This window comes from Phalacrocorax aristotelis, chromosome 2, assembly GCF_949628215.1.
Source record: "Phalacrocorax aristotelis chromosome 2, bGulAri2.1, whole genome shotgun sequence".
NCBI lineage: Eukaryota > Metazoa > Chordata > Aves > Suliformes > Phalacrocoracidae > Phalacrocorax > Phalacrocorax aristotelis.
Genome location: NC_134277.1, coordinates 103869718 through 103893881, shown reverse-complemented (window position 1 = coordinate 103893881; position 24164 = coordinate 103869718). Strand labels below are relative to the sequence as shown.

The window sequence follows — 24164 nt, the reverse complement described above, 5'->3', positions numbered from 1 at the left end:
TAGGACTTCTCCTGAGGTTTTGACCTGGGGAAATGGAAGCTGAGGAGACTTACCTCCCTGCTGTGCACCTTCCGGGACAGTGTTCTAACTTTTCTGTCAAAACAGATGGGAGTTTTGTTCATGGGGAAACTTTTGGGATGACAAACCCAGCGGTCCTGCCTCCTGCATGATGATGATCCTACCAGGGTCACTGCAGGAGTCTCACCCCTTCTCCCCCATCACTTCTGATACCTTTATCCCAGAGAGATGAGACAGCAAATGTTGCTCCTGGCTCTTGCTGGCTTCTTAGAAAATCCTGGTCTTAATCAGGGGGTTTGTTTATGGTACAGCTCCCCATCTTGCAAGTACTACAGATGCCACTTCGTTGCACCTAAACTGCTTACGAGACAGCACTCTTATCTAATAAGACATAGCACAGCCATACATATTTATTTATATTTGAACTCTTGCCCTCTGTACTATACTGCAGGTCATGCATCTGCTCCAACACCACCTTATTAATTTTCTACTACTCTTCTCCATGGTGGCAACAGTGTTTCGAAGCCTGAAAGGAATATTTTCCCTTTTTTTTTTTCACTTTGATCTATCTCTTTAACTCTTCAGCTGCTGAAAGGAGGGGAGTCTGGGCTTCCCCAGTGCGGTATTGCAGCGCTCCTCATTGGGAATTGGGACGCAGCAAGGCTCTCCAGACAATGTCACTTCTCAGCCTGTGTAGTACATTACTGTTCTGTTTTGTACCTTGCTAATTAGAAAGCAGGAAAGAAAAAAATATATTTATATATAAAAGAGCTCCCATCTGACAGACTCAAATTACAGAAGTATTCTGATATAAATTATTTAATCAGTGGGGGGAAAAAAGAAAGTCACAGTACTAACTATCATTTCTAGACAGAGTATTAACAACCATTTCTTTCATTGGCTTCTGGTGTCTTATTTTGTGCACCCATCACCAATAAGAAGCTATTGCATGATGCTTACCATAAAATATGACTTTCATCTCTTTGTCTTTGCATTCACTTGCTTCATTTACCTTCCTAACGTATAAAAACTTTTTAATTTGTCTCCCTCCCTTCCTCTTCTGTCACTAGCACTCTTGAAAACTTCTGGAAGAAGAAAGTAAAGACTTTAATTCATATATGGGACCCCATTCTGCCAGCCAGATCTGCCAGTCTTTGAAATACACTCCATGAACAAGGCGTCGTTTGAAGGTGTGATCGCAGCTTTATGGCTAGGTTACAAGCAGGTGATAGGAAACCATCCCAACAAACATGCTGATCTCCAGATCCACAGCTCCTTTGATGTCCTGCAATGAGGAACGGTCACCAGGAGGCCAAAGACTTGCTCAGGGCGGCCATTCCCAGCAGCAGAGGGAAACACTCTCAGGGCCCGAGCTTTGCCAAAGGACAGAGATGCCCACACTGGGGGCTTGGTGCCCACCTCTGAACAGAGAGCACCTAGCCAGGTTCAACCTTGGTACACTGAGGTTGTGTCTGCCTTCAGAACAGGCCTCCAGAGACCCGGCCCTACATGTCTAGCCTGCTTTGGCAGGCGGCTAGAGACAGGCTCTCACCCCACCATTCTCCCTGGGATGGGCCCATGTCCCCAGCGTGCAGACAGCAGCTTGCAGTGCCAGATTGTTTCTCCCACCACCCTCTGAAATTCAAGCCCAGGAGTTTAACTAGCCCCGTCAAAACGGGGCTTGCACAGCAGGGCTTTCACAAAACAACCAGAAATAACAGCATAGCCTTGATGACGAACCGACCCAGAGAAATCACACCTTTAAGCTGTTAAAGGACCTAGCCTCTTTCCAAAAGACAAGAGGTATCCAAGGACATTACACAAAAGCCCCCTTGTGCAAACATGCTGCTGTGAGGCCAACAAAGCTGTGCTGCATGAAAGCAAGGGGCAAATCCCCATAACCACATACAGGCTGGTGGCAGAACCCAGACCCCAGAGGTTTCTCATCTAAGAGCTTGAGACCATAAGCAAAATGTTTTTTAAAAGACCAGGAAGGGTAACATGCGCCAAAGCCTGTGTTCATGCATAAACTCTTTGTGCCAAATCTGAAGGCTGCTCTGGGAGGGGTAACCCTGGGCCCTTCCTTGAGGCAATGCCTTTGTCTGATAAAAGTACAAATATATTGTTTTCTGGTCCCTGTGGTGGGTGAATACCTTTTGATTGCCTGCTGAGATTACATATAATAAAAACAGAGAGAGTAAACTGCTTTTCTTTTCACAGTTATGTCACTACTATATATAGATATAGATATAGATATAGATATTGCAAGTTTCAAATCCATATCCTGTTGTTGGATAAGCAGCTGGAGCTACTAAGATTTTTGTGGAAATCTCCCACTTTTCTTCCTGCGAGCTGTGAGCACAGGGGGGCCAGAGTGTTATCTGGGCAAAAATAATAATAAAAAAGAAATGAGGCAGGAGGCAGCTGTGGCGTGGTGCTCTCTGGGCAGCCCGATGGTGCAGGCATGTGAAGGCTGTGACGTGGCAGGGCTGCTCCCTCTGAAGTCAGGGTGGTGTCATGCCCGCCTGCCTGGGAGTTTCAGCCCAAGCGAAATCACTGCTGCAGTCAGGAGAAACACCCTCGGATGCTTCATGCTGGCCAAGTCCTTGCCCAAACCCTCTTGGGCTGTTTTTTGGCCTAGCTGCACCCTCAGCACCATCAGGGAGGTGCAGAGCCCCGAGCCTTCCCCGCAGCCCCCAGTCCATCATTATCTTCGTTAGGCCAGCCGATCAGGTCAGTCCCTGCACCGCTGCCAGGAAGGTGACAGTCCCCAGCAAGTGACAAAGTGCTCAGTTGCTCTTGCAGGGGTAAAAAGGCCCAGGTTTTATTCCCCAGCAGAGCTGCTGCTGATAGCAGCCTCCTCCTCTGCTCTCGTTGCCTCCTCCTCACCAGCACCAGACGCTAGAAGTATGAACTAAAGCTCATTTTTCTGACATAACACACTAAGATCTTGAAAGTTTATGCCACGGCAATGTAAAATGAATACCTCTTGGCACAACAGAGGCGAAGTGCTGCCTGTTTGTTAACGGGGGAAAGTTCCTGCTTGCATTATCTATCATGCTGTGCAATTGCAACTGGCAGCTGCCTGCAACCCAGCCCTCGCCTTTCCCACTCCTCCTGCCAGCTCCCTTCTCTTGCCCCACGGAGACGAAAAGACTTATGCTCAGAGGCAGACCAAGCTCAGGATTTAAGAGAGGGTGTTTTGCACCTTATGGTGCTGCTCTGGAGGAGCTCCCTTACCCTCAGCCAACATCAGGGGACTCTGTCCCAGCAGCACCACCACCCCAAGCCCCTCCAGTGTGCAAGCTGCTCGCCGGCCAGTAGTGGCCTTTGCACTCCTTCAGCAAGGATGGGGAAAAGAAAGGGGTGCCTTCTGCTTGTTGCAGAATGAAAATATCAGCAGAGAAGAGCTACAAGCCGTGGGTTACTCAGAGCGGACTGGAAGAAGCCACTTTCTCCTGTGGGAATTGCTGCTTGCAGCTTTTAATCATGTAAGTGAGATCAGATTGCCAAACCCAGCAGCAAAGGTGGCAAATGCGGCTTCTGAGAATCAGAGACAACCAAAACCCTGGAAAGGTCTCGTGCTGGTCACTGGAGGAAAGCTCAGCCTTCACTCACACAAAGTGGTGTGCCACTTCTACATTTTTGTGTACAAACACATGTAGTGCTGGCTAGCTGTGGGAGTTTCATTGTCTTGCTCAAAAGGTACAAGTTGAGAATCAGGGCAATATTAAACAGCATTTATTAAACGAGGGAGGGTTTAATCTGCTCTACAGGTACTAAATATTTGATTTAGCAGAAGCTTGGAGAAATTAAAAAAAATCATATTTTATTCTTTGAATTACATTTTCCCGAGAAGGTGGGGCCACCTGATGCTAACAGGTGAAAAGAGAGGCTCTTCCCTCCCTTCATACCCAGCACATTAGAGATGTAGGGGGAAGAGGGGTTGTTTTCTTCAAGAAAATCTTTGAACCCACATACTCTGGTGCAGGGTGTGCAATATCCCTTTGCCAGGTGCCTGACTGACTGGATAAGAGTTGAGATGAATGGTCCCTTGGAATAATTAAGGGAAACAAGTAAAAATGTCATATCAAAAGAAAGTATTCATGAGCACAAAGAGAGGAAGCCCCTGAGTCATAAATACACAGGGAAGAGTATGACGTGTGCTTGTCCTCTCACCGTGCCCATCCCAAGGCAGCCACTTTGGATCACTTTTATCAGCCAGCAGAGCACAGGGCCCAGTGGATTTTGGTCTGGTCCACTCTGGCTGCTCTTATATTGTGTACAGACGAACTTGTACTGATTGAATTAAACCAGTGGACACTTACTGTGGCTGAAGAATGATGTGCTTCCCTCCAGCCTGACACTGGTGCTAATTAATTTAGAGTAAACAAAAATAAAAATGGTACAAAGTGCAGTAAAAGTATCCAGCTTGCAGTGATTTAGAAAAATCAGTTCATGCTCAGATAAAACCAGTGCAACTCAGCACACAGATCAACACCGAGGGAAACTGATTAAATGTCCAAACAAAGGCATAAAAACATGAAATCAGTTGGACAGTAAAGACAGTCAATTGCAAAATAGATGATATTGTCCCAGCAGAATTGACTTTTTTTTCTGTCTTATTCTTTTCCACTGATTTGGTATTGTTTGGTTTTGGTTTTGGTGTGGTACTGCTCGGTGTTCCGACCTCAACCTCTCCATTCAACAGAAATGTCTGGAGTACTTCCTTGTCCTTTTCTCCAGACACTGCCACTTCTCTGCATCAGTCGGTACCACCAACTCAGAACTGAGCAGGTCTTAGAGGAAGAGCAAATATCCCATGGGCAAGCAGGGTTTGTTTGTTTATAATCACTCTGCCAAGCACATCTTGAAAGGTAGGGTTGGTTTTTTTTTAAAAAAAATGGCTTTAGAGCCAAGACCCTCTAAGATTTCCATGGGCTTTAGTCAAACTGCAGCTCACTTCTATCTAGCTTTTGTGAACTCAGCTGCCTATTCTGAAGACACATGAGCTTCTTAGGTGGTGTGTGATGCAGACAGATGCTAAACCACCGAGGTATGCAAACAGAAAATGTGGGTTAGGAGATGGGGGAAAGACCAACCTAGGATGGCTGGGAGGCTGAGGTTCCCAGACAAGCCAATATAGGGCTTACAGCGTTAGCAGGATGAGCACAAGCAAATGAGCACAGATTGCTGCTGTTCCTTTCACCAGACTGGAGATCTCTACAGGGAAAAAGAAAAGGTACAGCTGTGCGCAGAGAGGGAAGCACAGTGGCATGACGTGCATTCGCATCACGGCCTTTGGGCTGCTGCCCCACCAGCCCCTTCCTTTGCGGAAGGTGGTGAACATGAACCCGAAGTCAAGAGGGAGCCAGATGTTCCCCTCAGCCCTCATCACTTGGCACAGCAGCCTGCATGTTTATGAGCACAAGGGCACACTGTGTGGTTTGCGAGTGCAGGTCAGAGCTCTGCAGGGTGATGCAAGAGCGTGAAACAGTTCTCACTCCTGTTACCTAACACCGTGCCCATTACACCTGGAAAATGCACTTTGCCCTAAGCGCTTCAACTGCTGGATGACTTCTAACTGTCAGTATCAAGCACAGCATCTTTCACCTATTTGCCCTTTCTAGACATCTTTTCAGTGACTGGCACAGTGACCCCAGATGCTGGTTTTGAAGCACTTTGGGGAGAGGAAGGAAAAAAAAAGATTTTTAATATTTCACCTATACCAAAATTACCTCTGAGAGAACTCAAATATATGCCTTCCCTTAGCGTTCAGTTTGGTTGCTAAGACATCAGACCCTCTCTTGTTTACACTGGTTGTTTTATTCTGGTTCTCATCTTGCCCACCAGACCCGATATGGCTGGATATCGTCTGAACCATTACAGGCCCTGCACAACTTATTCTGTTAACAAATCCATGTCCCATAGGCTATGCTTATTCTACATGCAGCTCTTCAGTGATGACAGTGGGAGACTTGACACACAGAGACCATGGCACTCACTGGCAATCCACAGAAATACTTTTTTTTTTTTAAATGTGGTATGATAAACCTCTTCTTAGGAAAACAGATAATATCAGTGCCTGAGGCCTTTGCCTTAGGTGTCTCAAAGGGAAAGGCACTTTAAAAATGTGCAAAGCAGCAGCCCAAACCTCCCACAGTGCTCAAAAGAAGACTAAATATTCTTAGGGAAATGTTGGGTCTATTCCAATTTCTCCAGAAACACTTACTAACCCACTTCCACATTTTCGGGCACTGGTTCTGGGAACTCAGCATTTAGGTACTTTGAATGAAAACAGCATGGTCAGCTGGACCACCTTATGTGAACATTAATTTCCATTCACTGGACCTGAATCTACTTTCCCTGTGAAAAACCTAGAGCGGCTCCACAGGAGCCATTTGGAGTCACACTGCTCTAAAGCCAGAGGACACTCCAGCCTGTAAGATGCACTTCACTTTGCAAACCATGTGCTATTAATTAACCACGAGAAACGGCTGCTCATTTACTTTTCAGCTACATGAAGATTAAATGTTTCCTAACTCAGCATCAGTCTCAGCTGTCCTTCAAATTTGCTCCACAATGCTGTCCACTGAGGCCAGGGGAAAGGATGGGTAAGTTTGGGCAGCAGGAACAACTGAAGACGACCGAGCTGTCCTGAAGAAAGCTGAAATTTTAGGAGAAATCAGCTGTATGCTAAAGGATGAAAACCCATGATCAATTCCAAGCGGGTACTCTTCAAAGAGAAGGATTCTTGAAAAGTAAAATGGATTATTATTTACATAATCAGTCAGCAGCACAGCAGAGGCACCTATAGGTGGGGAGGATTTAGATACCTGCAGACCAAAGGGGTTCGGATTTCCCACTCTGCTGCTTGCCCACCCTTCAGGCCAATATGACTTTCTGAGTTTTTATCTGTAGGCTTTACATATATTGTATCTGAAATGCTGAAGATAATACTCAAGCATCTTGGGAAATGCAAACAAATAAGAGATATGATGTGCAGTAGTTCATAAAAGCATCATATCTTGGATATATTACTTCTAAGAAAAAGCCAGATTTTTTTTTTCTTGGAACCACCCTAAGTAAAAAATTAATGCAAACAACACAAGTGAGGCCTTGTGTGGTTTGGAAGCCATAAAGACTCTCGACCACTAGACTGGCCCAATTCCTCCTGTTTTTTGCTTTTGGTCTAGTAAATTGAAAGGCCACCACAGATGTTAGTACCACAAATATTCATATTCTACCCAGAAATGGAACCTTTTTTATTTGATGATTTCTGCAAATGAGCATGGCTTTTCACAAGGAAGAAGGGGCACATCAAGCTTCTGGGAAAGGTTATCAGCTTTTCCAAATGGGCAATGAAAATTTGCTGTTTTCCTAGTAAAAGAGCTCCCCCCCTCCTTTTTTTTTTAAGCAGTTTTTAGGTTTTACTAAACATCTCTGGCAGGCTGGTATTCCTTCAGGTAAGGCTATTTCCTGCTTTCTTAAACTGTTCTAATGTGTTAACTTTTTATACATTTTCTGTATTTTCTCAGTGTCTCACTAGGCCCATGTGTCTTCTATCAGAGCTAGTCCCTCCAATTGCCTAACAGGCAATGTACCAAATCATCAGATGTCCAAAGTTCACATTATCTCCTTAGATAATCATGTGCAGCTCTTCTCTTCAGTCACTGAACTCAACTGTCTGTGGCAGAATTTGGCTTTAAATGTAGAAGAGCAGAAAACACACCGCTATGGAGAAAAGAGACCCATGGGGACCAATGCAGTATCTCTGAGAAGATTTAAAAAAATAAAATAAAATTAATTTTAACTAAAATAACTTCTAATGCAAGGAGCAAAGTTCTTCTTGCGCAGGCACTTGGATCCCCGTGTCTTTTTGAGTTGTCTTCATTTCTGAGCTTATTCTGCAAGCTAATGGTTAACTTAAGCTTGTTTTTAGCATTCAAGGAGCCATAAACCCTGGCAATGTGACTGTATGTTCTAGCAAGGAAAATGACTGGAGGTGCAACTTCCATAAGTAGCTCCTACAACAGAAATCTGGAGGCCCAGAAACCATTAGATGAGACCTTAAAGCAACCTGTTCTAACAGTGCTTTACCTGTTCGACAAAAACCTGCATAATTTTATGTATGCTTGCTGTATGCGGTGAAGTGCTCACACCCTCAATTAATTTCTCAAGAAATAAACTGCAATGCTCAAAATTTCCTGGAATTAGGCTAGCAGTGATCAATTGGCAAAGTCCCATGAAGTCCATAAGTATGTCCCGGGAGAAACCTCCACAGCCTTGCATGAAAATCCACTGTCGGTTTTAAGCACTGCTTCCAAAATTTGAGTGTTTTCAGTTGCTATTGGCTTTTGGTGGGGAAGGTTGTTCATTACCACCCAGCAGCAGGTTGACTGACACCAAAGAGCAGCTACTATGCAACTTGCAGCCTTTCTGAAGACAAATGATCATCATGAACCAGTTATGTGGAAAGGAAGTTGTCCAACAACTAGAGCTCTTGCAAGAAGCATGTGAAGAGAGTTGCTCGAAGGGTAAGATGATCTATTTGTTCCAAATCATTATGTTTGGGGGCCCGCTTTTTTGGTTTTGAATTTCTGAATGAGTAAGAAAACTCATCTCTGAAAAATGTCTGCCACAAAATGAACAAAACCCTCTTAACAGTTCTAATGCTCCCGTTTAATATGCGCACCAGAGGGTGCTGTGCTGTGGGTCTGAGCAGGAATATTAGCCACTCCAAACTACATTTAGATTGCCAATAAAAAATAAAAGGCAAAATGCCTTAATGTAGATTCCTGCCTCCCTTTAAAAGGAAAAAACATCATAGTTCTAAACTGCAGCTGAGCAAAAAGGGGGGAAAAAAAGGAAAAAAAAAAAAGAAACAGTGAATTATGTGATGTGGTGTTTTTACCAACTGTCTAAATAAAGGTTTAGTGAGTCACTGTGGAAAACAGAAAATCTTTCTTTATTTTAAGAGCTGCAGTTTAAGAGTTTTGTATGAAAAAGCTTCCCTTAGGTTTGTAACTTAAACATTGCCCATCTGCTCTTTCCTCCCTCGTCTGCATTTACAGTAAATCTGAGATTTCCTTTTTCAAAAAATACATTTTAAAAAAAAATGTACAGATTTGGCCAACAGTGTCTGTAGAGATGCAGAGAAGTCTAATTTAAGGTACGAATATCTAAAACGATGGTTTCCCTTTGGTGCACACTGGAGGCAGGAAGTTTTCTGCTCTGGGCTTGGTGCTGGCTTCAGGTTCCCTGCAGGAGTTAATAGAAGAGAATGTGACATGGGAGCTTGAACCCTAATTAGGCAGGGTACCCACTTCCCAAATTTTACAGAGAGAAAAGAAAGATGGGTCTCCCTGGGGTCAGGACCAGAATCCATGGAAGCCGATGGGAAGATCCCTGACGCCTATGCAGCCAGCCGTACAGAGGAGCAGTGAGACCCTCTGCTCTGTGGCCTCCAATTAGTTCATCTCCGAATCAGGTGTCTTGCTCGCAGTTACCATGGCTGAAGAGCAATGCCAGTCCCCCAGCACACATGGTATGACGCATAGCTCATTAGTTCATGAGTATAATAAGACTTTTTTTTTTTTTTTTTTTAATATAGTCTCACTGTGCGAAAGAGGCTTCAGGTCATGGTTTTGAATTAAATTCAGAGTAACTGCACTGACGACAATTCATTTTTTCCTGGTGGAAAACCAGGTAGAAATTATAATCAGGCGCTTCAATTCTACCCCTGTGAAGAAGGGTAGCTTACAAAATATCACCTCTGGGCATGTTCCTGGGGTCTAGCCGTGTCCAGTTTTATGCATGGAGGCAGAAGTGGCTCACACTTTAAGGATGGCTTGTAAGGAAGGGATGCAAAAGCAGAATACTTCACCAACTTCCAACTTATATTTCTGTCTCTGACTGCCATTATTAATGAACTCATTCACTTTCATAAAAACAACTACACAAGTGCTTCTAACCATATCTATAAAACTATTTAATGCTCTTTTCGAAACAAGGCATCTTACAGCCATAGTAATTGCAGTTTTACTAGACCTTTAAATGAGAAGCAGCTACTTATTAAGTTTTGATATGGTGAGCTGATTAGACAAGTTAAACATAAAGGCAAAATTTATGCATACTGTATAACCACATGTGCATGTAGTGCTGTTCTTACACTGGTGTTTGGCACTCACTGCAATAGGAAATCCTGCTAGGTACACAGTTTTATGCCACTTACAGGTTACAAGTAGTAAAGCGAAAAATGCTGGATTTTACAGGAAAATAATATTCATAAATCTCCTGCAGTGAATTACAGTATAACTCAGAACTGTCTTTGTTTTGCTGCTGCTATGAATTCAATTCTGTTGCCAGTGCAGAAACAACAAGCACAAAGGCCAAAGTGGAAACCACTCCCCTCACATTTGGCAAGTGCTTATATCCAATTTACAAACGGCTTCTGAAACAGTACTAATAACAAAGAAGATCCCTCAGATTCTGATTTTTTTCTCCTAGAGAACTGAAGTAGTCCATCGTGTACAAGTTAAAGATGTCTTCTAACGTCCTACCTGGTTTTCCCAGTTCATCTGTCTTTGCTTTCTACCTCTCTCGACATGAATCTTATTTATTTGTCTTTTGTCTTATTAAGCAACTCGCTCGGTGCGTTGTGTATTAAAGAGCTCTCCCTACACAGTTCTCACAGGGGAGAAACTATGCTGCCTAAACAGTCCTCTGAACTTAATTCCTCCTGATCTGGCAGAACTGGCCATAGCATGGCATTATTGTATTTTTGCATGTTGATTTTGTTGTTATTACATGCCAAACTCAGGATCAGTGCTCTGCTCTGTTACATACAGTAATTTTATCACTTTAAGTACACAGGCTTTTACCATCACCAATATCAGAGCAATGATTTCAGGGAATTCAAACTGATTAATTTGTTGAGATGCATCATCCATGTGTAAAATGGTCAGTACAACCCATGTTTTGTCTGATCTTGGTTCATTACAAAATAAGACATATTAAGAACAAAGTATATTCTTTCATTTTATCATATGTGTTTGTGGCGTTGAGCTGCTGTATGGAGGATCTCCACTAATATCTTTATACTTGGATTTAATGGCAACCCAGAAACTGATTCAACAGAGACCTCACACATGTATAACATTAGGAACCTGAGTAGCACCAGTGTTGACTGCTCATGTGCTTAAGTACCTTGCTGATTTGGGGCCACAATGAGTGGAAGAGTCAGGAAATAAGTGAGGAAAAAATATTTATCAAAAGTTAATCATATATTCTGCCTCTGGCATAAGAGGATTACCACAGGAAGCTGGAAGGAATTTGTCTCCCCCTGTGCAGTGTTGCACAAACAGTGATTTTCTTCTAATGCAACAAGCAGTGGTTAGTATTAGGCACCAGATACAGGATGTGGGGAACTAATTGTCTTATCTGGCATGACAAGCCTTACCTTACCATAAAACATTACAAGTATGGATGTGATGGCACAGCTAAGCTGCTCTACCTCAGAGTGACAACACCAATTGCCTTAAAGGGAGCTATTTTTAACTTACACTGATATAAGCAAGAAAAGAACGAGGCCTTAATTATACTTAAACACCTAAACTAATTGTGGTTTTCAACCTCCTTCAAATTTTCCAGTAGAGGTTTGGGACCTATACACTGACTTTAAGTCTCCTGACAACTGGTTTGCTTTTCTCCCATACCTTTTAAAGACTCTTTGAAAATAGTTCACAAACCCCAGATGTCCATGGTCTGAGGCTGGAAGATTTTTGCTTTTAAGGGATCAGGAAGTCTCTGGAAAGATCGAGTTGTCAGGAGCTCATGTGGACAATAAAAACTTTCACTATCCTTATTATAAACACTTTGAGTAATATGCCAGCATAAGAAAATTCCTTTTGAACAGAAAGCAAGAGCTACTATCTTAAAATAATAAAAGATTTCCACAAACTGTGAAGTTCCAGTATGCACGAGAGAAAAGGTTGTGTTTTCTTTAAATATGATATGCTGGGTATTGCCTGGCATTTTGCTACTTATAGTCTTTCTCAGAATAACAGAATTTAATAACAAAATGTACCAGAGTGATACTTTGAAGGCGAGCATATATATTTCTTTATTTCTCAGGTCTAACATGGTCACAATTTTATAGTTTTTCACTTACTAGTTTATATCTGAACACAGAAATTTATATAAACTCCAAACACAATCAAGTGGAATATGAAATAAGTAAATAATATAACCTACTATGAGTATGATAAATGCATGTCTTTGAATTATATCATTTATTCATGACTTTTTCTAGTTAGCTCAATAAACTCCTTAATTACTGTGAGCTGAAGCTCAGGTGAATCAGAGGGACTGACGGAAGATCTCTTTCCACCTGCATTCAGCTCTGTGGTATTCTGACACGCAGAGCATTGCTGCTGAGAAGAGGCTCCACAAATGTCCAACAGATATTAAAGACACTCATATGGGATTGATCTGTTGGGAACTCCGAGGCATTAAAATTCTCATTCTCTTCTACCTTGTTTATCTGAGTGTGGTTAGACAGTATGCCACTCCTATGGGGATGAAGGCTGGAAATAACCCTTCCACCTAGTATTGCTGTGACCCATTCTGTCTGATCCTGCCCCTGAAGTCTACTTAGAAGTCCTATGGACTCAACTTCAGTCACAGCCAGAACCTAAGGCATGTGTCCTCCAAGGAATGTCTTCCTTTCTAATTGATTTTCAGGTTCATTTACAGCTGTCAGTCCTGATCTGTAAATACCTGCATGATTTAGCATTTATCTGCTTGCAATTCTCTTTTTTCCCCCTCCATTTAGTTTTGATAGCACAGATTGACACGTGCCCTTTAAAGACGATCCCTCTAACAGAGCATTTTGGGCCTGGTTAAGACAGTGTTTCTTATGGTTTGTTTTGGTTGTGTTTTTTTGTAGGTTCACCAGCAATACACAGTACATTGCAAGATCGTCTCTTCACCCAAATGCATTTATTGGTTGATGAAAATGTAAGTAAGAGGAATGTCCTATAAGATCTCCTGGGATTGATCTCCACATACAAATCTTACCTACTGTATTAAAAAATAGTCTGTATAGTTGATGAGTTGTCACATCAACCCATTTTATGATGAAGTATGTCTCCCAGATCTCTGTATAGGTACTTCTTTCTATAATTTGAACTTCAGTAAATACGTTCACTGGATTTTCTCTGGTCTATGTTGAAAAAGGATCCCGCTGAGGTGGTTGACATCATCAGACAATTATCAAATTATGCTGGGAAGGCCGTCATCTTCAGTAAAAATAACAGGTGTAGTCCAGTTTTTCAAGGGAGCCTTGGTTGGAGGGGTTTGCCTCAGCAGTAAGACAAAATGGGATGATGGCAAACATCACCTATGAACGTTGTCTGTGAACACACTCTCTGTGTGGCTGCTGCAGTTTAAGGTTTCCCTTATTTCAGTGGGTTGGCCTCATGAAGTAATCACAGAAAGATAAGACAGGAAGTAGAGGAAAGCAATTTTCAATACCAACAGAGGCTTAAACATAAAACAACAGAGAAATAATGATATATTGCATTGTCTCTGATTGGAGGGAGAGTTTTCCTCCATCCCTCAAGGCAGAACTGTAAATACAGGAACAGTCAGTTCCCAACATCTCTAAAGATTACCCAGCAGACTGGGATAATCTGATTATTAAAAAGACCTAACCAGACCTCTCATATAGCCTAAGGGAACATGGAGCTTCTAGATCTCCCAGTGATACTGGGCTGTCCCTTGGATTTCCTAGTGTGGTCCATTTGTGGCTAGCTAAGCTTCCTTAGGGATTCAGTAGTTCCCCTAAGACAGCAAATCACCATTTCTGATAAACACAGTTTCAAAATTGCCCTCCCAGCTTCCTTGAAATCCATGCGTACATTCTGCTCTGCTACTGAGCTGGCTTTCTTTTTATTCTTTAGCCATCCACCCTTTCCAAAACTGGAACTCACTCTGAAGAGAAGCATGCTAGTATCGGGCACTCTGACTCCATGCACATCTATATGCATGTATGTATAAAATTCAGATACGCTCTACAGCAAGTAACAAACTGTGGATAGGGGAAATATTTTTTTGATAGAAGCCAAGCTTGATAAAAGGAGTGCACACTGTCGTGCCTGAAAGTATGATATTAATAATTAAGCCATGCAATCATTACCTCAGGATATTATTTCTTAAATATCTCTTGCAAAGGCAATACGATTACATATGAATTATATCAATTTTCTACCAACAAAAAAAAATCCACAGAAATAGGAATTGAATTACACTGTCCAATTTGCTGTAAAGTTCACTGTACGTGAAGAAATTAATCAAAGCTACCACCACCCATTTTTATGGGAACATAAAATGATGTGAACTTCCATTTTTAATAAAGATGCATAGCTCTTTTATGAAGACCGACTAATAACACTGTAATGAACTGAAAAGCTACTGATACATTAAGAATGAAAATTTTGAGGGATATGTTTACTGAGTCTCCTGTTTCAAGCCAGGCAATACTTCCGTTTGAATCTGCCTACAGATAAAGGAAAAATCCAAACAAGAGAGTTCATGTAAACTCTGTGTAAATTCATCTCCCACATACACAAATGGCCAGCGACATTCTTTGTATCTAGCTGCTTCCACCGAAATGATCCCTCAGACAGATGTGGTCTGCATTCTCTAGCAGTCTGAGACCCCATGCAGATGTCTCTCTGTTGTCACAAATGCCCATGAGTGGGTATTTCCAACCTGATTCAAACGGCTACAAGGCAATGAAGGAATTTTCTTAGGCTCCAAATTCAGGAGGATTCTGAGCAGCAGCATGCCTATGTGTTCTCTGTGCAGGATAAATGCTTTTAATCAGGAAGGCTACACCTTCTTCCCCCAAAAGAATGTTAATTAATTAAGGTCGTTGGATATTAATTGAATAATCAAATAGTAAGCTAATTTATTTTGACTGTGTCCACACAGCTTTTGCTCTTGCTTCTTTTTTTTTTTTTTAACAGTCTCAGGAATGATGCAATTTTCTGGAATATTTGCTTAAACTGTGTTTAAGCACATAGTGAAAAGCAATGTGGGAATATCTCAATCACAGCAGAGAGTTCTCAGAGTGCTGTTTATCTGACCTGCAAATAAGTGCTGCTCTCCTTTCCTTTGCACAGAGGCAAAATCTGGGGTAAGGCAAATTTTTGTGCTTTTTTTTGTTCTTCAGAGCAGTCACTCAGCCAGTTGACTTTGTTCACCAGGTGTTTTCTCATTTCTCACAAATGACTCTGTCTAAATTGGAAGCTATCAGAAGTTTGCTTAGTTGCTTGAATTCATCTGGGGGAAATCTTCAAGGCCTCTTTTCATGGGTGGTCCTTCGCTTTGGCCCGTTTTAATCCTTGTTCTAGTTAATATTTTTAAAAAGACACAACTAAGGGCAATGTTTCCTAACTGCAAGAGGTAAAGGGCTAATGAATAACAGAACTGCTAGTAATAGACAAAGGTGGACTTCTTGATTATATTTACTAAATTAACTTAATCATTAGCATTTGATAAGATGCTCAGAGGCATCATATGACGAGTCAGGGAATAGACTTGTTTACTTGTCTTTCCCATCTCTGTGAAACTAAACATCAATCAAATGCTAGAAAATTGTTTAGCTAGAACGGTGATTACTCAGTTTCTCTACTCTTTTGGACTTCTTCTGAAGAGGACGAATATTTCATGAGTATCATTTTCTACTTCCTTGCCCCTACCTCCAACTGCCTCATTCTAAAAATGTCCTTTCTGTGGCACCCTAAGAGGGATGACATGCCTCATCTTAAGACCACTAAACTACAGATATGGCAACAAGAGAGAAATATAATATTCCAGTTGGATAATCACCAAGCAGTCTGATTCACTTAGTCTAATGTTCCCAGTCAGATCCTGGCAATGAAATAAGCATGTAGGAGGATGCAAACAGATTAGTTTTAATTAAAATAATAAAAAGGTTCAAGCCATGGACCTCAGATTTAAGCTCCTCATTTTTTTCATGAGTAAGGATATCTGATCAAATCTTCCTCTGAACCTGTCCCTTAGGTTTTTAGTCTAATTTGAATTCAAAGCCACATGGACCTGTCTGGCTGCTTCTAAAAAAATTGCTCTGCAAATGCTCACAGTTTTGTCAATCTAGACCCACAGTTCATCTTTGAAACTCCTCAGCTCTGGATTTGTTCTAGGGCTTAATAACATTGTCCCAGGATACTTCTGGGACAACATCTGTCTTGGTCTTCATTGCTACTTTATTTTCATTATTACTTACACAGTTTTAAAGGTCTGGGCTTAGGACAAGGTTCCACCATGTTAGGACATGGACATTTTTAGATATCCCTACCTCAGAAGGTTCCTTTTTCCAGCCAGGAATCAACAGACCCTGTAAATAATGTTGGCAGAATTTGGGGTCCACAATAAGGAGACAATTAGTTATTGTTATTATAATAATTATCATTTTGGGGTCTCCTGTGTCAGGATTAAGGCTCTGCAGGTGCTGAACAGCACTGCTGTACAGAACCTTGGTGGCAGCTGGCACCAGCTGGAATCCCATTTCCTGCTCACCAGAGCTTCAAAATATGTCATTACATGTAGAGAAAAGAGGGAGAAATGTTGTTTGTCTTTTAATTTCTCTTTAAACCTTTTGCATTTGTCTACAATGCACCGTTGACAAAACTACTACTGATTTAAATAAAAAACAAGCAAACAAAATTAAACAGACTACAATCATGCCTACATACATATAGAATCATTTATCAGATTGGCCCATATATTAAAAGGCCTTTTTTTCTTTCTGCTGAGCTGGGAGTGAAATATTTTTAAAGGCCTGTGTTGTAAACAGAAAATCCATTATTTAAATTAATGATTTATTCCTTTAAAGCCAGTGTGGAATCTATCACTGGCATGATAAGATGCACATTGTCTTCTATCTGCATATAGCCATGTAACTGTGCAATATCTGGCAGTGAATATGAAAAAAAAAATCAATTTTGCCTGGTTTCAAGCATATCTCCTGAGTCTGAGATATGTCTCACTTGTTTTTCAAATACCGCTACAAGTAATTTAAGATCTGTATTCAGAGAAAGAACTTGTCTCTATGTGGGTGCACACATCTGTATTACCTGATTGGCATTAATTTTTACCTATTTTAAACAGAAAGATTGCAGTTCTCCTCCAGCATTTTTTTTTCCAGAGGAAACGACCATTAAGAGACTGCCTGATCCAAAGCCCAAGGAAGTCAATGTATAGTCTCAAACTTTGGTGAAATGTTGATCACGCTCCAAGGCCCAGATCCTTGAAAAGTTTTAAGGTCCAGCTTCCCCTGAAGATTTGGGAAGACCTGAAAGTCTGAATATTAACACTGAAGTTCTCGGTTCTGTGTGCATGATGAATATTTAGCTTCCAGAGAATCTGCCAAAAGCCACCACCAGGTGCTGGTCTGGATCAATCTTGTATCTGATGTAGATTTATATTTTCTATGGTCCCAAAAAGCTGGAGTCATATGCAGGTTACAAGACCACAGGAACAGCTCAGGCTGGAAGGCACTTCTGGAGACAAACTCCTTCTCAGGCAGGGACAGATACAGGAGGCTACTCAGGGTCATGTCCACTTGGGTTTTGAATATCTCCAAGGATGCAGACTCTACAACCTCTCTTGGGAACCTGTGCCAGTGGTGGTCACCGTAACAGGGGAAAAAAAAAGCAAAGCTTTTTCTTGCGTTTAGGTGGAATTTCCTGTATTTCAGTTTGTCCCATTGCCTCTTGTCCCACTCCTGGGCACCACTGAGAAAAGCCTGGCTCTGTCTGCTTTAATCCCTGAATTGGGTATTTATAGACATTGATAAGATCCCCCGAGCCTCCTTTTCTCCAGGCTGAACAGGACCAGCTCTCTCAGCCTTTACTCACATGCCAGATGCTTTGCGCCCTTAGTCACATTAGTGACCCATCACTGCACTGACTCCTGAATGTCCATGTCTCTCATGTACTGGGGAGCCCAGGACTGGACACAGGACTCCAGATGTTGTCTTCTCACTGGTGCTCAGTAGAGGGGAAGGATCATCCCCTTTACACCTGCTGGCAAAGCCCTTCCTCATGCATTCTGGGACACTGTTTGCCGCCTTTGTTGCAAAAGTGCATTGCTGGCTCATAGTCAACTTGTTCACCAGGGCCCCCTGGCCCTTTTCTGCCAGCTGCTTACTAGATGGTCAATCACCAGGGTGTTCTAGTGCATGGGGTTGTTCCTCCCCCAGGGCAGGACTTTGCCTTTCTCTTTGTTGAACTTCATGAGGTTCCTGTTGTCCCACTTCTTTGGCCTGTTGAGGTCCCTCTGAAGGGCGGCACATCCATTTGGTCTGTCAATCAGTTCTTCTATTTGTGTCATCTGCAAATTTGCTGAAAGTGCACTCTGTCCCATCGTCCAGGTCATTAATGAAGAGGTTAAATAGTGTTGGTCCCAGTGTCAGCCCTAGGACTGGCTAGTGACTGGCTTCAAGATGAACTTCAATCTGCTGATCACAACCCTTTTGAGCCCATCACTTTAGTCAGTTTTCAATTCACCTCACTGTCTCATATATTTAGCCCATGCTTCACAAGCTTGTCTGTGAGGATGTTAACAAGAGACAGTGTCAAAAGCCTTACTAGAGATAAACCACATCCATTGCTCTCCCCTCACCCACCAAGCCCATCATCTCATCATGGAAAGCTACCAGGTTTGTCAGACATAATTTCCCCTTGATAAATCTGTGCTTCCTGCTCCTGATCACCTTTCTATCTTTCAAATATCTAGAAGTGGTTTCCAGGATTAGCTGCTCCATCACCTTGCCAGGGATTGAGGTGAGGCTGGCCTGCCTGTAGTTGCCTGGCTCCTTCTTGCCCTTGAATAGGAGTGACGTTTGTGCTCTTTCAGTGCTCAGGAATCTCCCCTGGTCACCATGATCTTTCAGAGACAATCAAGAGTGGCTTGGCAACGACACCAGCCAACACTTGGGTGCATCTCATCAGGGCCCATGGTCTCGTCTGTCCAGTTTGTTTAAACGTTCCCCAACCTGCACTGAGGGTAAGTCCTCCTTGTTTCCCTTACCTTCCCAACAAAGACTGATGTGAAGAAGACATTGAGTACCTCAGCCTTTTCCATGTCCTTTGGTACCAGGGCCCTGTCCCATTCAGCAGCACGTCCCCATTTCTCCCAGTAGCTCCCTCGCAGCTGGAATGATCTGTGCTACAGCACAGCATGGCACAGCATGCCACGGCACAGTACTTCTTCCAGCTACCTGTGAACACTACTTATAAAAATAAACAGGACACGACAGAAGCCAGGGCTGGGCTCTGTTACCTTTCTGCACAACGAGATTTCAAGCAGTGTGTACAAAAGTGCACCAAGAGCTGCAGAGGCTGACTTTGAAAGTCCAGCTGCGAATTTAATTTAAGTTATATGAGCTCCAGCTTAATGAAACTGTATTTTCTCCTCTCTAACAGATACTTTACCTTTCCCTTTGTCTGCCCTGTTGCTTGCCCTAAACTCAGCTTGCTCTGATGGGATATATCCTCAGCCAGTCAGTCATTCCCTCAGGCAGGGTGAGCTTCTGTTGCTCCATTTTTGGCAAAATCTGCAGCACAGATTTCTAAATTTCTTGTATTTATTTTATTGCATTTTTTTGTGTCTGTGCATGAAACCTTATGTTTGATGGGTAAACAGTGGGTAAACATTTTTCATAGAGACTTTTTATTTTTTAATAAACAGAGTAATTTTCTCAAATAGCTCCTTTCTTACTCTGCTTCATAATATCATGTGGAAATAGATGGTCTATTTCAACATCGGGGAACTGGAGGGATAAGAATAGAGACAGCAGTGTGGAAGCAATGGGTCCCTCTTCTGCCCATATGGTTCAGGTTTGCATTTTGGCTGGCACGATAATGTGATTGCTGGCAGATCGAATGTTTAGTCTCCAGAGCAAATAGCAGCCAATGAGTTGGGGTGTAATGTACATGTGGAGATGTTCATAATATTCCACACAGGCTCAACCTACAGCAGGAGCGAATTCAGCTGCAGTGAAAACAGAGATGCTGCATGAATCCTTCTGTCAGCACAGCAATGGCATTTCCAGGCTTTTGCATTTGGGAAGGGGAGGAATGTGCCTCTGGGGACGGAGAACGCCACCACTTGCGGATTCTCCCATGGCAGGGATTTCTGACTTGCCGTATAGAAGGTGATGTATTCTGATGAGCCTGAACGTTGCATTTCATCACTGCTTTATCACCCTATGAATCATTACAGCAGATGAATGTTAATTGTAGCTAAACAAATGGTCATGTCCTCTCTACCCCCAGACAGCTGCCACCACCATAAGACATCAGGCAGAGGGTGCAAAGTGCTTCTGGATGGAAGGGAAGTGCTACCCGCACCTCTGGAGCTGCATATCTGCAGCGTAATGAAATGCCAGGTGTGGAAGAGTGTTTGGATCAGAGCAATTTCCATTTGCTCTGCGGTTTGCACCACTCTGGGGACATGCACAGTGCAAAGCTTTCTTAAGTGGCTGTTTGCCCACAGGCAGGAAGGTCTGCATGGGAACAGAGTTGGTTTAGTCATATGCCATTGCACTGGTGTCCCTGGGGCTGAGAGAGTACCTGGTATCATGGGATAAGGTGCCACTGGGATGGTGTGAGAGGCTGCTGAACCTGAACGTAGGGCAGAACAGACCTGGCTCCTTGGGGGCTGGCAGTCCCTGGTTTAAGGGTTCTTTGTCCAGAGAAAATAAACTGATCAGGCAGACTGGAGTGTTGCCTTCTAGCAGTTGCCCCTCTTGTCTGACCTAGCGACAAATCTTCTGTAGCTAAGTCACCGAGGCCTGTGTTGCCTGACACTTAATGACTTGAATTCTCTTGCTGCTGTTATAGGAACCAAAGCAAAGTGTATTGGGGTACCCCATTTCACCTAGTTCATGTTTCTCCTCAACAGGATGCACCTGGAAGGCAGTAACATGCAGAAATGACATTTCCATCCCGTCCTTGATCATCTGTCGTAAGACAGTCTGTTTCTAGGAATACAGTTGCATGACGAGAGACGGGTAATCACATAGCCAGGTGGGCAGCTAGGTTCTCAGACCTGTTCTTCCTATAGAACATTTTAATATTTGTGAAGGTACATGACTGGAACAGAAGGAGACGAGTCAGGAAAGGAAAGGAAGTACTAACAGCTAGGGAGAGTTGTGGCTAAAATTTAGCCACCTGAAGCAGATACATACACTTTGGTGTATGAGACACCTGGACATCTGTAGCTGGTCTTTAAAATGGGCAAAAATATCAAAACCAAGCATTCGTTCCGTTGGCTTGAAAGAAATATCTCCTATCTGCACAGAGAGCCCTGCCCCTTACAGAGTTGCCTCGGCATGGATAAAATTCAGATGGCAGCAAACACATAACAAACAACATCTTATTCTCAGTGCGTGGGCCCATCTCTGCAGGATTCCCCACCTGGAACAATTTCCTGGAGACCCCGGTTCTGCAGCCGGGAGCAGTTCGCTGCTTTGGAGGCTTCATCCCCCCAGCTCGGCTCGTCTGGCAGGTACCTCCTCAGCTCAGCCGCTGACGGCAAGTGAGAGGAGGGGAGCGAGGAGATCCTTGCAGACAGTTCAAACGCAGACTAAGAGGCATGTGTTGAAATGCCGTCAAAGTAGCAGGAATTCATTTTATTGAAGAATACATATAATAAAGATAGAACAAAGGGACTGAAATGGTGAACAGATGGGCGGGTGTTCTTCGGTGGCTCAGGAGCTGTGTGAACATGCTGGTTTATGCCCTCCCCCTCTTTCTGCTTTTTTTTTCTTGGTTTGGTTTGGTTTAGTTTTGATGCATCAGGGTAGGATGTGAGATGATATGACAGTATATGTCAGAAACTTGGGGGAAAATAAAACCCCCTTTTTTTAACATCAAACTACTGCTATCAATAGGAACAGCAACTGCTCAAAATTTGTTTCAGAGCTGCCAAGAAGTGAACATTCACAGGAGAGAGAGAAAGAGAGAGAGAGAAGGGAAAAAATATTTTTCCCTGCTGTTTGCAAGGTGGACACAAATGCAAGCGGTAGGAGGCTGACAACTTGACACATGTCTAATAAATCTAAAGCACAGAAAAAAAGTCAACAATTCACGGTACAAGAAAGCATTACTGGGATAAAAAGTACAATCCAACAAACCCCCCACTTAAAAATATATTTATTCCCAAATCAGTGAGGAACTTAGACATTAGAGCCTCAATTTCTCTTCCTCTCCCCGCCTGACGTTCCTTTTTCTGGTTTTCTTTTTTTTAAACCAGGGGCACATTAGCTCCTGTGCTGAGGAAGCTGAGGTTCGCTGCATTATAAATGAACAAGGTGCAAAAGCTGAGTCCAGCGAGCAGATGTTGGGAGCTCAGCGTGCTGGTGACAAAGGGCTAGAGTGCAAGAAGCTTCCATCGCACGTCTGTTCTTCAGCGCAGAGCAGGCAAGGTTTTAATTTGACAAGTTGGTTGGATGCAGGGAATTCACAGATCTCAGTGAAAGCCAAACTGATTTGGCCACCTACTGCATGGCCACATTCAGCTAAAAGGGTAGCAGTTGTGGAAATGTCTCCTGCTCCAGCCGCCTGACACCACGCACACAATGGGGAGCCTCGAGGAGGTTTGTTTACCACAGGCAGCAAATTCCTTTAAAAGGCAAGAAGGGGGAGAAAAAAGTGGGAGAGAAAAATCATGCTTCTGTTACCAAAATAATTAAGGATTTTTATTTCAGGTACTGGTTGGTTAAACTTTAAAGCTCTTCACTTTTTTTTTTAATAGTTGGTATGTTATGAAATGCAAGAATGAAAATGAATGCCAAAACTAATGGAAATTCTCCTACAAGCCTCATGTAAACAAAAACATCAGCATTAAAGTTATGAATCTTAATTTGTGCCACTGAGCTAAAATTTGTATCTTTCTGCATTAAAGGAGTATAGACATACAGCACTGTGTAGTGTCTATGTGCAATACAGAAAACTGACATGGTCTCTCCAATTTATGGGAAAATTGACATAATTTTGCAAAAAAAAAAAAAGAAAAAAGAAAAAACACTTGTGAACTGGATTTTGCATAATGGGATTAATTTGGTTGACTGTCACATCAACTGTGCTGCAGAATGCAAGTTAATCACAACATCGGTCTGATTTAAAAGAACGAAAGAAAGAAGGAAAAGGAAAAAAAAAAAGGAAAGGTATTTTCTTCCTCTCTTCAGTTATTGTTTCATTTTTAAACACCCTTGGTTTTTTTGTGGCTGTGATAGCTCTGGCAAACAAGGCTGGTGTATATTTTCCATGGCCACCTGAGTGGTCTTTTTTTCCTCCCCTACTCTGCACAGTGAAGGGGGAGAAAAAAAAGTCAACAGCTTTTCCAGGCTTGCGCAAAACTGCTTCCAAGGCATGGCACAACTATACAAATTTGATCAACATTTAAGCAGACCAACAGAGCTGAAGCAACTTTAAATATTTTGTCATATGGCTCTCACTTACTGCCTTTTCTTCCCCTTAACACTCTCTGCAAAAGCCGCTCTCAGCATTGGACTCCCCACTGAACCAGCCCCACTACCCTTTTCCTGCCTGCATCCCCTCTCGTGGCAATAACAGCCCTGTTCCTCTGGCAGCTCTGCATAACGTCAGAGAGAGAAGCAAGCTTTAGCTGGTTATTTTGTGGCCGATTTCTGTCTGTCTTTACAGAGGTATGGGATGAAGGAATGAAATAAACCTTCTTACAGGCTCTCACATTGTGTTCTTGGCAAAGGTACTGAAAACAGAGACGGCACATGTACATGACACATCACTTAAGTCCTCTGGTTTCTATGGTTGCAGTAGATTTTGCTTTCAGGGGGCATCCTAGGAAGGAGATAATGCTGTGCAGCGCTTTGGGCACAGTGCAGTTGAAGAATTAGCTCTGGGAATTGATCATACCGTGATAGTGGTGACAGAGAACAAGGAATCGGGGCTGCCGGGATGTCAGAGCAACTTGCGCTTCCAGGGGATGGTGTCGTGTCAGCAATTCCTGAAGGCGCTTGCACCACACCGCAGCCTGTGACTGCTCCTTCATCTCTGCCTCCCTCTCAA

The 24164-nt window shown here is 42.8% G+C and overlaps 2 long non-coding RNA genes across 2 annotated transcripts; both read left to right on the top strand.

Annotated features, from left to right (window-relative positions):
- Positions 1 to 7670: 7670 nt before the first annotated feature.
- Positions 7671 to 14141, top strand: LOC142053932 (uncharacterized). Its single transcript, XR_012659377.1, has 3 exons — positions 7671 to 8555; positions 12968 to 13038; positions 13983 to 14141. It is a non-coding gene; the product is annotated as an uncharacterized LOC142053932 (long non-coding RNA).
- A 4417-nt stretch (positions 14142 to 18558) lies between these two features.
- LOC142053931 (uncharacterized) lies at positions 18559 to 23697 on the top strand. Its single transcript, XR_012659376.1, has 3 exons — positions 18559 to 19116; positions 20076 to 20266; positions 21016 to 23697. It is a non-coding gene; the product is annotated as an uncharacterized LOC142053931 (long non-coding RNA).
- The last annotated feature ends 467 nt before the right edge of the window (positions 23698 to 24164 follow it).